Raw genomic sequence first — 19184 nt, forward strand, 5'->3', positions numbered from 1 at the left:
AAGACAAAGGGTACTCAACCTTCGCCGTGTCTCAAAGAATTCCCTTCTCTGTGTTACTTGCACACATTGCTTCTGACTCCACTGCTCACAAGTCGACGGGCCCAGCCCAAGTGTGCATCAACAGAAGAATAGATAAAGAAAATGTGGTACGTGTATACAATGGAATTTTATCCAGCAGCAAATAATAAACAAAATCACGATGCTTGAGGAAAAATGATTAGATGTAAAAGGCCTGATGTTATGCAAAATAAGCCAGAATAAGAAAGACAAACACCATATGTGCTTCCCCTCACAGGTAGAACCTAGATTTAAAATTACATATAATATGTATGTACATGTTTGTGGATAGAGGTCATGAAATTCAAAAGGTGATCATGAGAGGGAAGAGGGCCTGAGGGAGGCCATGGAATGATATAGCATTTAAATCATAAAGAATGGAGACAGAACAGGACAGAGGTGAAGGCAGTTGGGGAAGAGGGTGGATTAGGGTGGATTAGAGCAGAATACGACACACTTCCAAAAACTGTCAACATGAAATCTATTACTTTTTTTTTTTTTCCGGAGCTGGGGACCAAACCCAGGGCCTAGCACTTCCTAGGCAAGCGCTCTACCATTGAGCTAAATCCCCAACCCCGAAATCTATTACTTTTATGCTAACTTAAAACACAGTTTTTAGAAAGGCATCTCATCATCTTGACTCTCTCCATAAAAAGACTTGAGGAGCAGAAGTTGGGGTCCTCAGAGCAAAAAGACTGTAAGGACAGATGTCATGGTTGTGTGTCTCACAATATGTATCACATGGATTGATGATGTAATCCGCAACAGCAACAGCAACAACAAACAGAATCCACAGAGAGACGTTAAATGGCACTAAAAGGAAAGACGAGGAGAGCTCAGCCTTACTTCCCAGCTTATTGCTGGAGAAAGTGGAGGCTAGTCGAGGTATGGGTAGATGGCGAACAGGCTACCCAGCAGACCAGGGTGTCTTCTGACAACACTGAATAGCAGGGAGTCTGAGGCTGCCTCTCCTAGACCTTTGAATTAGTGACCCAGCACTTCCTGTTGTGTAGGAAGAGCCTTCCATCTCCCACAGTGCTTCTGAGGTTAGTGCTTGATCTTGACCTCCTCTGAAGTTCATTTCTTTTCATTATGAGTGTGCACACGACACTGTGCACACATGCCGATATTCTCTACATTCACTTATGAGTATGTTTCAGGCCGCTGCTAGGTTCGGTTGTCATAAACAGAGTTAGATGCCACACAAAAGCCTTCAGATGTCTTAGTTATGAAATGCAAACCTACCACTTTAAAGATCGCCTGCCTGAGGACTAGACGGCTAACCTTCTGTGAACCTTGAGAATTCTACTGGAAAGCAAGCTACCTTCCACCTATCTGGGTGAGCCAAAATGTTCCTTGAAAAATATTTTGAGATTTAGGCTTCTTTCCACAGATGGGACCTTTCGGATAAAACTTGAAGGTAGGTTTTTAAATGTGACTTCAGGCTCAGCCTACAAATCTTATTCCCTTGTTAAATCTAGCAAGTTTTATCAGTTATTTTAAGTTTTTTTTTAAATTCAGTTTGGTTATATATTTAGATCCAGTTAAAATGTTTAATGTTTCAAATGCTTTCAACTTCTCTGAATCTGATGCTTAATTTTATCTTTCAAGATATACGTTAAATGCAGATATTTAAAATTTTACCAACAAGAACACTTGTTGAGCATTTACCCGTGAAGTAAATTTCCTAATGCATGTGTGATTTTAGCTTAATATTAGGTAAGTATCTGTTATTTATTTGCAAAATGGTACTTGGAGCTGTAAAGCTATTCCTCTATTCAGTCAAATCCTCTCAAGCATGACGTAAGCGTGAGCTGTAGCATGGCTGCAGAGCCTTCTCCATGGGCAAATATTGACATGATGCCATTGCTTGTCCAAGCATTTTGTGTCATTTCCCAGAAGAAAGTTTATGTGCCATTCTGGGCAGCTGTGTCGATAACCTACTGGAAGCCCCAACCCCAATGCCTTTACCTTCAGATGAGTAATTAAAAACTCAAACCCCATTATGAAATTAAAAGACCTGTGTGGTGAATGGACATTCACATACAGGCTACCAGAATCCCACCATTAACACATTACTGGATTTGATTTTGTTATCACGTATTTATATTGCAGCTTTTTCCTTGTTCGCCAATTAGTCCATTGTCCTATAAATTTAATATGAAGTTGTACACAGTAGTCAACCTCCTCCTGAGTGTGACAATGAATATTAAGTAAATCAGGGTTCAGTAGGAGTGCATAATATCTTCTGTCGATATAAAAGTGACAATGTAAATTGCATACATTTTAAGTTTTGACCTTTGGTCACGCCCACATAGCCACAGTCACAACTTCAAATGTTTCTCTGTTTTGGCTGAGGTGGCTGACTAGTAAAATCCCAGGATCCCCTAGTTTCTGCCTCCCGTTGATGAAGATTTGAACTCAGGTCCTTTTGTTTATCCACTGATCCATGTACACATTCCTAACCACAACTATTATTGTGATAGCATGTGATATATACTCTCCTGACATTTCCTTTATCCCTGTTCCAGTCAATCCCTGCCTCCACTCACAGAGACAACTATAGTTTGGCCCCTTCTCTATTATAAATGCTTACCCTTTTATATAATAGCCCAGGAATGGAGTCATCTACATGATCTGTTTTGTTCAAGGCCCCGCCCACCTGGCATGAAGCTTGCTTACATCATTGGTTTTCTTCTTTTTACCACCAAGAAAGCACACAGAATGGTGTGCTCACATTATAACCCACCATTTATTGCTGGATACAACCAAGGCCACCTCCAGGTTGGGCTATTATAAGGAAAGATGACCTACAAGTCATAATACCATGTACCAAATCCCCCTTATGATGGATTGTGTCATGGTTTGCATAGCTCAAAAGGCTGTTGGTCTCCTCGGCACACATTGCCCTAACTAACTGGATGCTCGCAAACACCTGCAACCCTTACCCTGGCTGATGGCTATTTATTTCCTGGGTCTTATAATGGATTTATATGATGTACTTTTAATGCTGAAGACTTTAGATAATGGGATTTCAATGCAAATTAAGTGTGATTTGTGTTAGATATAATATGCTCTTGGACTCTACCATATACTGAGACCAGATGATGCAGATGCCCATAGACATTTAGATATGTTCTGAGTTGAGAGTTATATGTATGAACAATAGATTATTCTGGACATAGAAAATTCTGGAGAATGGAATGTTTCGAAGACTTTGAAAATCTAATAGTTAACTGTCACTTGAATACAGAAGGCTTTGTGCAACCTATGGCAGTAATTGCTATGCTTGTTTGATTTGCTTGTTTTATTTTCTTTCCTCTTTGTTAACATCTGGTACTGGTTTTAAACCAAGGGACTTGTATGCTCTAGCCAAGTCCTCCACCACTCAGTTCCGGACTGAGACCTTAAAAGAAAAACTTCTCTTTCAAACAGGATCTAACTAAGTTGCCCAGGCTGGCCTTAATGAATTCTGTAGCCCAGGCCTGCCTCGATCATGAGATCCTCCTGCCTCAACCTCAGGGAGTGGGATGACAGACATATGCTACCTAGTACAGCTGTCCTTCCATTTCCCCTTCACTTAATATTTTTTATTATTGTGTAATTATCAGGCAAGATAATGGGTCTCATAGTAAGACTTTTCTGATCAAATATATCAGGTTCTTTAGCATATTTATTTCCTGTCCTTTCTTGTCGTCATCCTCCTGTCAATCTCTTTTCTCCAGTAGTCCCTCCTTTACTTTCATGCCACAGTTGTGTGTGCATGTGCATAATTATATACACCATAGATCCTGGATGTGTGTGTGTGCACCCTAGTGTGAGTGCGCGCATGCGTATTCTGTTCTTCTGTGATCCACGTTTCCATTCAACTATCAGAGTTATGTAAGCAGAACCACAAGAATCCTGGTTGAGCAGGAGCCTTTGCGTTCCTTTGATTATATTCTCTTAAATGGGTTATTGGATTATATGGTATTTTTGAGCTCTTGGGGAACCTGCATTCTGATTTGCGTAGCGGCTCCAATAGTTTACATGCTGACAAGCAGTGTTCACACTTTGCTCTACATCACTGGCAGCATGAGATGTTTTCATGGTAGCCATTCTGACAGGGGTGAGGTGGAATCTCGATGTAGCTTTGATTTGATACAGAACTCTAAATGGTAGTTAGAGTTTCTATAAGATGACTGGTAAATGTCTTGTCTTAAATAAAATGACCACACAGACTATGAATGAGGGAAGTATGGTTTTTAATCAACTAGGAAAGACATAAGGAACAAAAACTGCTTTTGAGATGAAAAGTCTTATGTCATAGTTCAAAGCAATAGAAATACGCTTGAAGAAATAAAGGAAATTACACTTAAATAATCGCAGGAAGGCAGATGTGCAACTTAGTGTAAATGTGAATGATTGCATCAGATGTGAATGAGCATCCAACCAAAGTCAGAGATTGTCAAGATCTGTGAGATTGCGAGAGAGTGTGTGTGTGTGTGTGTGTGTGTGTGTGTGTGTGTGTGTGTGTGTGTGTAAAATCGAGCTGTGTATGCTCTATGCAACGAACATACTTTAGAGCAGTGGTTCCCAATCTTCCTATGGTTTCCACCCTTTAATACAGTTCCTCATGTTGTGGTGGCCCCCAACCACAAAATTATTTCAATGCTACTTCATAACATAATTTTACTACTGTTATAAACTATAATGTAAATATCTGATATGCAACACACATGCATACACACACGCATACACACACACATACACACATACACACACATACACACACATACACACACATATACACACATACACACACATACACATACACACACATACACATACACAGACACACACACATACACACATACACATACACACACATACACACATACACACACATACACACACATACACATACACAGACACACACATACACACACATATACACACACAGACACACACATACACACACATACACATACATACATACACATACACAGACACACACACATACACACACACATACACATACACACACACATACACACACATACACACACATACACACACATACACACACATACACACAGACACACACATACACACACATACACATACACAGACACACACACATACACACACATACACACATACACATACACACACATACACATACACAGACACACACATACACACACATATACACACATATACACACATACACATACACACACATACACACACATACACACACACACACACACACACACACACACACACACACACACACACACACAAGGAATTGTAACCCACAGGTTGAGAATTGCTGCATTGGATTAAAAAAAACAAAGGCAGATTGACAATGAAGAAGCTGAAAAGGCATATCACACAAATAGCAACCATAAGAAAATTCATCAGATTAAATCTAATCTTTAGATACATTAATACTAAAGGTGGTGCAAAACATCTTGTGATAATTGTAGCACATTATAGAAGCCCCTGAAGTTTGGACATGCAATTGCCAACTTACTCTATGATCCAGAATGTGTCTATATGAAACATACATATGAATGCTTATAGAAGCTAAGATCTAAAAAGTAGAAGTCATCTACATGTCTATCATTTGGTAAACAGATAAATAAATATGAGAATCCAGACTGAAATATTATTTGACAAAAAGAAAGTATTTGTCACAATATGGGTGAATCTTGGATAGTTATAAACCAGTCACAGAATGCTATATGCCATCAGCTCCATACTCATGAAAGCCCAGGAGCAGGTAAGTCTGTGGGACAAGCAGTAGCGAGGGTTTCTATGCTGTGAAGAGACACCATGACCATGGCAACTCTTATAAAGGACAACACTTCATTGGGGCTGGCTTACAATTTCAAATGTTTGGTCCATTATTGTCATAGTGGGAGGCATGCAGGCAAACATGGTGCTAGCCAAGGAGCTGAGAGTGCTACATCTTGATCCACAGGCAGCAGCAGGAGACTACCTCACTGGGCACGGCTTGAACATCTATGAAGCCTCAAAGTCGGCCTCCACAGTGAGACACCTCCTCCAGCAGGGCCACGCCTACTGTAACAAGGCCACACCTCCTAAGAGTGGTGCTCATTACAGGCCAAGCTTTCAAACACATGAATTTATGGAGGCCATTCCTATTCACACCACCACACTGGTGTCCTTTGAATGATGAAATGGAAACGAGAACACTGTTAACTTGTGAAGCGACTTGTGCTATCTTGTGTGGCGATGGTGGCAATGATTGTACAACTCTGACAGCGAATTTAAATCCAGTCAATTACACACTCAGAATAGGTGGACTGCACACTGTGTGACTTAAATTGAAATAAAGCTGTGAAGAAAATGTTCCTAAATATTGAGAGTAAAACAAGGTTTTGATAAGACATTTTGTATATACAAGGCAAAGTCATATGGTAATACAAACACATGTGCGCACGCACGCACACACACACACACACACACACACACACACACACATATACACACACACACACATACACACTACAACCAAAGGACTACAAACAGTGCAGACATCAGTGACAGCACAAAGACCAGTGTTGAAATTGTCTGCACAGACATTTACTTATTTAAATTTGTACAGAGCTACCCTCGCCCACATGGGGGAACAACTTGGGGGAATTTGCTCCACCATGTGGGGCTCAGGTATTGAACTCAGGTCTTCAGGCTCTGTGCCAAGCACCTTTACCTGCTGAGCCATCTTGCCAGCCCACCCGAGAAATATTTAAAAATGCTCATCCCCTTGGCCCAGTCACTTGCTCAGACATTAGCCAATACGAAACTGATCAGGAGGGACTCAGTTTTCAAATTCAAATGGCTTCAAGGTATATCTTGTCACGTGAGAAAATTGCTAGGATCCTTTTCTAATAGTTGACAACAAATGCAGTCCTACCAGGGAAGAGAAGAAAACCCAAGGGGTGTGTGTAAGGACGTGGGCCAGACGGAAACTATTTAACTATTCATCGTTCAGCACGTAAATAGAAAGCTGGCCTTCTCAACTCCGGCTTTATGCTAACACCCAGGGCTTTCCTGTGTGGATATTTGCTTTATCTAATCTTCACAGTATCACAAAGCAGGTACGGTCATCAGTAATTTATAGACTAGGAATTTAAGTCTCAATAAGGATACATAATTTATAGAAAATCTCAGAAAGAGCAGAAGGATTTCAGCACTGGTTTTCCTGCCGCTGATGTCTGTGCTAATTTTATGTTTGCATTTTTTTTTCTCTGTGTGCTGTGTGGCTTCGTCTTCCATAAACAAAAATGCCTTTCTAGGACCATGTTTATATCTCAATATTTAGAAGGCTTTCCTTATGGGGGTTTTCCTTTCTCCCTTTTTCTTTCTTTTTCTTATTTTATTTGATTTTTTGAGGGGGAACACACTACTAGAAGTTCTGCTTCATTTCTAATCAGTGCCATAGCTGGCCTTATATAAACTCATAACCGAATGCCCTAGGAACCCATTCTGTCCCAAGATTAAACATAAAATTGTTTTAGTTACAGATATTAAAGTATAAAAAAATATTGGTTAAAATCAGAAAAAAAAATTCCCCAAGGTTCAACTTTTCTCTTAGAGGAAACTCCATTTAAATTTTAAACAGAAAATGTAACCGTTTTAATTTAAAAAAAAATTCTGAGGCAATTGCACTTTATAAAGATAACCTTATATTAGGCCAAAGGAAGACAAACTATTCACAGAAAGTTTTGAAAACCACAAAAGGGCAGAATAAAACAAAACAAAACAAAACAAAACAAAAAACAATTGCTGGTTTCCCTCTACTACTTTGCTATTTTTCTTCTAGTGTTTCTACTGTGCTTAGAGCTATGCAACTCACCTTGAGTTCCTTGACTTGTGTAACACTTGGGAGTTCCACTTAAGCTCACTAGATTCTCAGCATCTTCCCATTGGTTTGATGAGCTATGCATTCGTTCATTTCCTGCTTATAAGCCTGATCTACTCTTATAATATTTAAGAATACCTAGTAGTCTTTAAAATGTTTATTAAATAAGAAAAGCACTAATTATTGCTATGTGCTAATCATTAGTAGTGTCTGCAGATTAATAAATATCATGTTCACTCAAATTCTGTACCTGATCTCTCTTTCAGCAGCATGAATTTGTAAAAAGATATTTATTTGTATGTGTATGAGAGTTTGCTTAATAGATGTCTGTGTATCATATTCATTCCTGATATCCTTCATGGCAGAGGGTGTCAGATCCCCTAGAACTGAAATTATAGGCATTTGTGTGTCACTGTGTGGGTTCTGGGAACTGAACCCTGGTCCTCTGCCATAGCAGGAAGTCTCTCAACCACTGAGCTCTCTCTCCATCCCTGCATAGATGCTTTAAGTTGTGTTTGTGTCATAGCTCTCTGTGTGGTGCCGAGGGGGAGCCTGATACTAATAAGAAAGTTCAAGAAGAAGAGTAAGTGGAAATTGAAAATTTGGGGCAGCAGTCTTGAAGCTCTCTCTTACACACAGCAGAACAATCGCAGGAGAGTGTGGAGATAGCCCTTCTGCCTGTTCCTGTGGAGGGATGCTGGATGGCTGGCAGGAAGGTTAGTCTCAGAGAATATTCTTGAGAGTACAGCTTTTTGCAGGACCCAAGAGCAATATTCTATCATCACAGAGTCATGGCATGGATGTTGAAAAAAAGAATGTTAAAAATCTGGCATGGTGGCACATACTTGTAAGCCCAGAGTCTGGAAACTGAGTCTGGGAGAATGCAGATTTGAGGCTAGCCTGGGCTATCTCCAAAGTCCTATCTCCAAAGAAAGATGTCATGTCGTAATCGCTGTGTCATGAGTTTTGAGACCTATTTAGAAAATTTTGCACATGAACTGAAAATGGAAACTGTGTATGGTGTGTGTGTGTGTGTGTGTGTGTGTGTGTGTGTGTGTGCGCGCACGTGTGCGCGCGTGCACATGGTAATGCCTGAACTCAGTAATTCAGATGCTACGAGCAGTAATTGGTGACTAAGCTCCTTCTTTGCTTAGGTTTTTGTCTGTGGACCATCACCCAGGGATACCTGCTAACAGCTGCTGTCAACCTCCCTTCAGTTAGAATCATACAGATGTCGTAACCATACAAAGTTCCGCATAGATCCAGATATGCATGCACTTAAATATAGAAGGAGTTGTGCAATTATGTACATAATTATAATGTTTGTCATATACAATATGTGAAAGGTGTATTTCAACCCCACCACACTAACTTCCAAAACTCAGCCATTGCTACTTTTGACAGAGAGTAAACTCAATTAGTTGTCATTCATCTGGGCATAGAGAGGACCTTGGCTTCCTCACAAAACAGGAAGTGTTTAGTCTGCTTTGAGGGGCAAGTACTTGATGGGAACTGTTAAAAAAAAACAGGTAGTAGAGATTGGATGAAGAATAAATTATAAAATAAAGTTTTGTCTCTGGGGAGACATATTCAGTCACTAAAATGTTTGTCAGTCAAGCATGAGAGCCGGAATGGAGGTCCCTGATACCACATTAAAAACTAGATGTGGCCGAGCGAGTCTCTAATCCAAGCATGGGCAAGTGGGGGATCCCTGGAGCTCACTGGCAGCCAGCCTCGCTGACTCAATGATTTCCAGGCCCAATGAGATGAACATGTCTCACAGAAGAAGTGATTAAAGAAAACACCTGACTCCACACATGTGTGCACATATAACTGTGCACTGGCATGCACACCCACACAGAAACACATGTAAAAATGGCACACACAGCACATACAAATAATGATGAACTCTAAGCCACTTAGATTTTTTTGCCTCCTATCTTTGTAGTAATAGTGGTCAAAATAATCTTAAAGCACACGTACATTCTGAACAAGAGCCTCGGCTCCCACAAAGACAGGCAAAGAAATCTAGTAGTCTGTGCTTGCCCAGAGTGGGCCCGATTGTGTAGGACTTTCCTTATATTATCGAATGCCCAGTAGCCAGAGATGAAACAGGGGAGACTAGGTAGCAGGAACAGGGTACAGCTCAGCATCCTACAGCTGCTTCACAACCCCCCACCTCTACCATCATCTTGCTGGATACCCTGGTAGAGATTCAGACTAGTTTCTTTCTGGTTAGCATCCCCTATAGTTTTTCTCAACTTTCTACTTCTGTCTTCCACCCACAGACTCTTCCTCTTAGAAGTCTGTCTGCTTCTGCTTCCCACAGCAGCTTCCTGTGGTGACTAAGTATATAATGGAACTCACAAGTCTGCATTGTCCCCTAGGTTGTTTCTCATGGTCAGCGCGTCTCAGCCATTGTCATTCGGCCATCCCCTCATCTACTCCTTCCCTCCTCCCCTCCCCTCCCATCTTTGTTCATTTGTTCTGTTGCTGATATTTTCTTTGTGACTTTTTTTCCACCCACACATTGTTTAGAAGGATACAATTTGGTTTCTGGGTAAACAAAGATTTTTTAATATATATATATTATATAATATTTATATAATATATTAGTAATATGCACGATATATAAATATAATTTATATTTTAATATCTAATACAGTGAATATATTACATTACATAGTATATAATAATATATTCTATATATTATTTTATATTATATATTTTATATTATACATTTATGTAATTATATATTAGTAATATATTAATATATAATGCTAATGTTAACATATATTTTACATTATATGTAATTTATCATTATGTTAACATATGTTAATAATATAATTATTATAATATAAATAATAAATATATTGATATAATACATAAGTATATATATGTATCAGAGGATAACCCCTGTGTTACATGAGCTGAAACAGGTCTTTTGTACTTTATATCCTTTGGGCATCCTCACCTCCTTTCCTTATAGCAGACATGTGTAGCTTGACCATCCTGTCCCCACGCTGTACAGTGGCTACAGGAAGCTTGCTCTGCTCAGCCAATCAGTTCCTAATGTTGTGGTGACACGCAACCATAAAATTATTTTTGTTGTCATTTCTAACCACAGTTTTGCTACTGCTATCAATCGTAACATACATGTTTGATATGCAAGAAGTGTGATGTGTGACTCTTGTGAAAAGGTCTGGTGACACCCAAGGGGGTTATGACCCACAGGTTGAGAACCACTTCGGTGGGTACTTTTTCTGCTGTCAAGAATGTTTGATTCCATTACATAATTGCCTCCCGATTATCTCATTGGTGAATATGGTTATAGAGATGGCCAAATGTACCACACTTGATGATAGCCAGGTAAGAGTGATAGACAGTTACTAGTTACCTACTATACTGATGGTGTAAGTGAGAAAGACATTGGATAATGACAGGGCCTGCAGGATTTGCACATAGGAACAAAATGAATGACCCTGGGCTATGGAAGTCAAAAGTTGCAGGGTTAAGGAAGTGGGGTGTAGCCAGACTGTGGTGTCACTTATTCTTAGTACCAGAGAGGCCAAGGCTATAGGATCGTGAGTTCAAGGCTAGCATGTGCTGCTTAGTCAAATTTCTGTTTGTTATTTGCTACTGTGTAAGTAGTGGTGGAGTGTGGCAGAGAATGTATTCCTCCTGTTCCCTGAGCAAAACCTGGTTTGAATGAGTCTATGGCCAGTGGGGAAACCTTGCTAGGGACATTCAGGGATTGTAAAGTCCTTCTGAATTAAGTAAGATAGTTTGGCAAGGGAGCCATAGGTACCATAGAGTTGTGGGGAGTAGAACCTGAGGTTAGGCTGCACAAGACCTGACAATTCCACCAGCTGCCACGGCAACAGACTCTCAGGTGGTCATTGTCATGCTGCATTTCTGTTGTTTTGAATCAGGATGTGATCTGCTTGGGGACATGTCATACATACAGTGTACCGTGCTCCTGCTAGGTTGAGGTCTCTGTGAGCTCATCTAGGTTCTGCTGGTTGGAGCTGATGAGATTTTCAGCACCCACACTGAGTTCTGTCTGGACCCTGCTGAGTGAGGGATGCCGGGATCTCAGCTGCAGGCGCTCACCTGTCCCTCTCAAGTGTTGTTTGTCTGAGACATGGTCTCGCCGTATAGCCCAAGGTGGCCTTAAACTTGTGATCCTCCTGTTTCAGCCTCTTGAGAGCTGGGATTACAAGTATGTAGTGTCCTTTGGGTTTAACCATTCAAGCTGGAGTGAGATGATACTAAGGTTTTGATTTGCGTTTGTTTCCCTGATAGTAGTGTTGAACATTTTTTCACATGCTGTTTGACCACTTAAATCTTCTTTGAGAAGATTTTTATGTGAGTATGTTGCTCCTTTGAGAATCAATGTCTCTGCTCCCCTTTTCCCCTTTCTATTGAGTTGCTGGAGTTCCTTGAGTTCATAATAAACCCCTTGTGTTTTGAAGGGTTCACGAGTAATTTACTCATTCTGTAATTTGCTTCTTTGATCCTTTGAGGATTTGTTTGATTTGTAAAGTAAAACAGCATTTTCGTTTCATGACATCTCATTTGTCAAGTTTCACTTTCTCTGTGCTTCTGGGATGTCCAGAAAGCTCTTTGGCCAGACCCACATTTTCAAACACGGTATATATCCTTCTAGTCAGTGAGTGGGTTTGAGTCTTATATTTAACTCTTTGATTCATTTTGAGATGGTTTTAGCATTCATGAAGGATGGGGAGGTCCTAAAATATTCTTTTTCCAGGTATGGATATTAATTTTCCCTGTCATTATTTATCAAGAGCAGGCTTGATTTTGTTTTCTGCCTGGATTGAGAGCCATCTGACTGTAAATACCTGGATATTCTCTAAGCTCTCCATTCTGGTTCTACTGGTTTATGTATCTGTGGCTGTTTTTATTGTTCTGTCAATCCATGCTAGGTTTTGAAGCCAATTAGGCTTTGTAGCATATCTTGAATGCCTCCAAATTTATTGTTTTTGCTTGGGATTACGTGGTTATTAGGGGTGCTTTGCATTCTCATCCAACTTTGAGGAGGGTTATTGATAGGTTGACAGGAATCAGAAGGTGTCTGAAGATTGCTTTAAGTGACACGAGTATTTTAATAATGCTAACTCTTCTAATCTGTGAACAGGAGATGTCTTTCCATTTTGTGTGCCTCTCTCTCCAGGTTACTTGGTCGTTTGTACTTTTCATTATAGAAGCAAATCATTTCTTTACTGATTTAAAATTTTCATAGTTTTTTTAAATATTGTTCCCATGATTTAGGTTACATTAATAATCTCTTTCTGAACAGTTTTGTTATTGATACCTTAAAAATGTACTAATTTTTATATATTGATTTTTGTATATTGCAACCTTGCTAAATTTATCAGTCCTGGCTGCTGGGTAATGGGGCCCTTGGGGGTTTTAAATCTACAAAACTCTGTCTGCCATTTGAAAACAGGAAAACTTGGCTTGCAAATTTCTTATTTGGATATTGTTCTTTTTCTTCTCCTTCACTTTTGTCTTGGGTAACGCCTATAGTTCTTCATTGAGTAAGAGTTATAAAAGTAGATATCCTATCTTGTTCCTGGTTTTAATACACATTCTTTTACCCTTTATTCCTTTAGTATGAGAGTGGCTGTGGCATTCCTTATGTAGCCTTTATTGTACTGAAGTACATTCCTTTGATAATAATTAGTAGAACTTTTATCATCAAATATTGTTAACTTTTATTAAATGCTTGTTTGTATCTACTGAGATCATATTTTATGTTCTTCATTTGGATGATAGGATGTTTTATGTTTCCCATAAATTGGACCATTTATGCATCTCTGAGACATATTCAACTTGATCACTGTGTATACAATTTTAACACGCTGTTGGACTTGGTTTGATGGAAATATTTGCATTTATGTTCTTCGAGGATTTGGTCTGTAATTCCCTCCTTTGGTTCTGTCCTGACTGCTATTGTTTTCTAGGTCAGAGTGGCTTCCCAGGATGCATTTGTAGGGCTCCTCTCCCTTTCAATGCTTGAATGGTTTGAGGAGAATTGGTAAAGGTCAGCAATGGGGTTCTCAGTCCTGAGCGTCTCTTCCTTGGGAGAAGTTTATATTACTAATTCACTCTATTGTGCTAATGATCTTCGTTACTGAGACACCCCCTTATCTGTTATTGATCTTTCTTACTGATTCATTCTATTCTGTTATTGATCTTGCCTGGTTCTCCATATTCTTCTGGTTCCATTTCAACAGGTCTAGAAATTTATCTATTTCTTTACCTCCATGATGATTATTTTCTGGTTCCCTGGATCTCATTATTGGCTATGTAGTTAAAATATTTTTATATAGGTTGACAATGCTATGTGTTCCTCTTATTTACTGCTTTGCTAGTAGCTCACGGATTTTTGATATATTGTGGTTTGCATTTTTGTTTCTTTCAACAACTTCTTCAGGAAAACACTGTTTGCTTGTTTGATGTCCTTTTATGGTTTCTAATGTTCTTACTGCCTTCCAGTTTTGTGTCATGGGTCAGAGAACGCTATGCTCTGATATTAATTTTTTAATTATTTAGTTGTGTTCTTCATGATCCACAGCCTACCCTGGAGAATATGCCGTGTTCTGGTAGGAGAATATGCCGTGTTCTGGTAGGAGAATATATGCCCTGTGGCTTAGGGGTGTGAACTCCTTAGGCGTCTATCAGATGCTTTTGTTAACTATGATGTTTCTGTGATCATATTTTTGAGGGGGAGGGCTGGATGACCTGTCTATTGATGAATAAGTATCATTTAGCCCTCAACTATAAAGCTAGAGTTCATCTCTCTTTTCAGATGCAATGTTTATGTCATCGAGTCCAGCTTTCGCTAGTATCTTTATAATTGTCATTTTTTCCTATTAATCATATACCTCCATCAAGGAACAAATAACCTTGGTTTTTAACCTTTAAAAATTTCAAGTCTATTTTACCTTGTGTGAGTTCGTGTAAGTGTGTACCTATTCATGTAGGGATACATGTATGTGGCTGTGTATGACCAGGTGCCCTTGTGTGTGCAGAGGTCAGACTCAGTTGCTACTCCTCAGATGCTGTACTGGTTATGTGAGACTGGCTGGCTTGTGAGTTCTGACATCACCTGTCCCTGCTTCCCCAGCACTGGGACTGCAAGCACTCCATACTGTTCTTGCTTTTCAAATGTGAGTTCTGGGCATTGGACTCAGGCCCTCTTGCTCGAAGGGCTAGCACTTTCCCAGCAGAGCCATTTCTTCAGACCCTGCTCCCATTGTTTTCACAGGATTTCTTTCAGGCCCACCTGCTCTCATCTTGGCATTTACTTCTTAGATGAACTGAGTCAACAGGACTGTCTATGTTGTAGTTTATGTGTTGATCTTGTCAGACATACATATACAGATATGCCTGCTGGTATCTAAGATATAATGTTTGAACGAAGCATAACGCTATATACACAAAAACATACGATGCAGGGTGGTTTGACAGCCACAAGATACAATGGCAGTTCCGATGGGGGTGTGGATAATGTGACTCAGCAATTCACTTACACTGAAGTCGCCATTGTCTACCTAGGCATGCACTGTGTGGTTCGGATTCATGCTCCTCTATCTACCATTACAAATCATCAATGCTCCTCAACCATAACAAATCATCAATGTTACCAACCAAGAACGAAAGTCTTTCTTTATACTCTCTGCAGCCAGAACATTCTGAAACTCTGAAGACATTTTATTTCTGTACGATGGGCTAAGCTAGCCAACCACTAGCATAACTATCAAGCCTACCAAATCCTCCAGTTGGGGCTATTATAGCTCTGACGTGTTTGGTATCCCAGTGTTTAATGTCATTTCATTTTAATTTCTGATGGGTTAGATTTAAGTACCCACACAGAAGCTGTTATCCTGCAGAGAGAGGGCAGGTGGTAGTCTGCCCATAAATCTTTATCTTAGCTTTTATCCCCATGGCTGCAATTAGACCATCCTCCTAGCATGCCTAGACTGCGACAGTGGCTTTCTAAAGCCTATCTATGTTTCCTGTCTCCTAATTCTCACTTGGTATCTAACGTGTTACTAAGTTGACTTTTCTAAAGCACATAGCAAGCATCTATTAGGATAACAAGAAACATATTTTAACTGAAAGGTATTCAGAAGGTGGCTTCTTTCCATTACCCCAATTGGGAGATTTAACAAAAGATAATGAGGGAATATTTTCGGCAAATGCTTTGTTGCCTTTGATGAGCTGACCCCGTTCCTAAGCAAGCATCCAGCCACTCTTACCAGTCAAGTGCTCAAAAGGAAAAAGACACACTCCTGGACCTGTCCCAAAGGGACCCACCCTCTAGGAAACCACAACAGTTAAAGGCTAAAGACACTAGCTTCTCAAGGGAGAGAGAACAAAATCCATTTACAAAACACCGGACACCATTTCTCAATCCAGAGGATTATTTTGTTATTTCATTAGTAAAGCTATTATTTCCCTTTCTTCTGTAAGACAATTCGTGGCTGCAATGAGGCTGGTCAACAGCAAAAGCTTATTAAAGTTGGTCTTTGCCAGGAAGTCAACATTCTACAATAGGAACAGGATTTCCCATCTTCACATATGCTTGTGAGTGCGCATGCGCACTCCTAAGGTCCTCAGATGTGCGAATGCATGTTTTCCTCTGCTTCCCCTTCAGAACCCTCCTGTTCCCACCCCGTCAGTCAGTGGATCTCCCCTCCAGACTCCATATCTCCCCTCTCTTTACAGTTGTCTCAGTAGGGAATACACTTGGCTTTTCAGTTCAGCGAACGTTCCTTTTTCCAAGGAGGAAGCATTAATTGCAGGGTTTCACATTTTCCAAGAAAAAATGTTTAGACTGGGAGGGATCACCATATTAGGGAAGTGTGGTTTGCTCAAAAAAAAAATGGCAAAAAAAAAAAATTTCCTTTTTCTTTGCTGGCAGGAAATTCGGAAAGAAAACCCTGGGGCGTTACTGAGACCATCTGTATTTGATTATGGTTTTTTTTTTCCCCTAAACAGGTGTTTCATCCACGTGGCCTGATGCATGGTCAGAGGAGCCTGCAATTACATATGTTAGTCAGGTGCCTGTGATTGGACAAACCCATGACTTTACCACCACGACGTGGTCTCCTAAATGTTTCTGCACTTAGCAATAGTATCCCGTTATTTTGCAACTTGCGATTTTGATTCTGACTGTTCGATATCCGTTGTCTTGCTTTATAATTAGCGATGATGTCGGACGGCTTGAACTCAGCTCCCAGGGGTGCTGTTGCTGCTGTCGTGATTGTTGTCATCATTCTCATGATGTCTGACCTGACCCTGACCAGAGGCTAAGGAAGCCACTGTCTGATAAAGCCAGCTACACACTGCAGGAAGTAAGATACCATCTATAGTGGCCCATTTACTGGGAATGTACTAGTCGTAGTTGGAAAGAAATAGCCAGACTCGTGGTTACACACCAAGCTCCATTTTCCATCCAGAGACGTCAACATTCCACTAATTAACCATTTCTTTGGAAGCAATCACTTTTGTGCCTCAACTCGGACGGCAAAATGTCCCAACTGCCATTTAACCTTTTGTCATGGTTACCAAGATGACTTTATCTCCCTCCTTTAGAGAACACTTGGTAGAACTTCCTGCTTCCTGTGTTAGAAGCTGGCTATGCCTGCTGAACCCCTGAGGTGTGTAATGTAGCCAGGTAGACATTCATTTCCAAATTGAACATCTTTACTTGAGGCATCTTGGAGAAAGCAAACTGTTGGCAGACCAACCGTTTCCTCATCAACATGACGGTACCTTAAAGACTTATAAAAAAAAATATGTTTAAAAAAATATCCCCATCAACTTGGGGGAAAGACAGACTCAAAAGAGAATAGGCTGCACTGCTCCATACTGTCTGTGTGGAGTTCAAAACAAACAGTAGAGTCTCAAATGTAGGAAGTGGTTACTCCTGAGGGTCTAGACTAGAAGAAGGAATGGGAGGATCCCTAAGGCCTGATGGGGGTCCTTTTTTTGACCTTGGTTAGGTAGCAATGTTCCTCAATGATGGAGAAGCAGGCTCTCCACACAACACCATGCTCTTTCTTTCTGCATCCCACACTTCTGCCAGACGGTGACTGTGACCTACGTGTGTACTACAGTACACTGGCTACGGTCTTGACAGGCCATCAAAACCAGCGTTCAAGGACCTTCAGTCTGATGGAGCGTGGTTGGTGTCTTGTTTTTCATCTTTGCCATGGTTCACGGCTGTTCAAAACTAAAATGGGATGCTTTAAGTGCCAAGTAGGGTCCTCCTTCAAGCAGTCAGTAGGGTCTTTTTCTGAGAACATAAGCCAATCGCTTGCTTTCTTGGAACTTGATCGATTTTTCCAAAGCGTATGTCAGCTCTAGATGAACACTAGGGAATTTGCCCGCAGACAGCCCCATTCCTTTTTTTTTTTCAACTTTGTTGTATTGACTCTGTGTGAGCTTCGCATCATGCACCCCAGTCCCATTCATCTCTCTGTCTCTTCATATCCACCCTTCCCTCTTGCAACACCCCCCTTTAAAGAAAATAAAAAACCAAACAAATTATTAAAACAAAGCATAGAAAACATCTCATTGTGGCAGCTGCAGTGTGTCTCAGTGTGTCCTATGGTATTATACTCCTCTGCCTACACATCTTCACTTGCAACTGCTCATTGCAATGAGTTATTGGTCTAGTTCGAGGCATCTGGCTTCTGCCATACTGTCATTGTTGGATCCTCACTAGGATTCCTCCTGGTTATCCTGTTGTTGCCTGGTGTCATGGAGATCATGCATCTTTTCGTCGGCAGGACTGGCCCTTTCAGACACTCCAATAGTTCACAGAGGAGGTCGATTTTGGGTGGGCCAACTCAAAGCCCTGGATCTGGGCCTGAATGACAGCTGAGGTGGGCAGCCCACCCAGCTTCTAAGAGAGCCCAGCTCTTCTAAGTCCTCACCACCAGGGTGAGCTCTCCAGCGCTGCCCTGGTTAGCCCACCTAATGAGGCCAGAGACAGGAGTCAGCTCTCCCTGCTCCAAAGAGAGCTTTTTTAAATGAATGAATGACACTTCCAACTACGGCTCAACGATCTAGCTAAAGGTTTATCATATATATATATATGATATGTCAAAAAAACAAAAACAAAACCCCAACCAAGCACACTGAAAATCCCTAGAGCAGGCAGTCAGAAAGCACAGGTAATGGTATTTACTCAGGCCAGATCCACATCCTACTTAAC

General features: G+C 40.5%; 1 long non-coding RNA gene across 2 annotated transcripts; it reads left to right on the forward strand.

Annotated features, from left to right (window-relative positions):
• The first annotated feature begins 843 nt into the window (after window positions 1-843).
• On the forward strand, window positions 844-18534 carry LOC148000066 (uncharacterized). 2 transcript variants are annotated; one of them, XR_015641205.1, is made up of 2 exons: window positions 844-1477; window positions 16961-18534. It is a non-coding gene; the product is annotated as an uncharacterized LOC148000066 (long non-coding RNA). The 2 variants fall into 2 exon arrangements; XR_015641206.1 differs by having other exon boundaries at window positions 1218-1396.
• The last annotated feature ends 650 nt before the right edge of the window (window positions 18535-19184 follow it).

The sequence above is a fragment of the Rattus norvegicus genome, chromosome 17 (assembly GCF_021556685.1).
Source record: "Rattus norvegicus strain SHRSP/BbbUtx chromosome 17, alternate assembly SHRSP_T2T, whole genome shotgun sequence".
Lineage (NCBI taxonomy): Eukaryota > Metazoa > Chordata > Mammalia > Rodentia > Muridae > Rattus > Rattus norvegicus.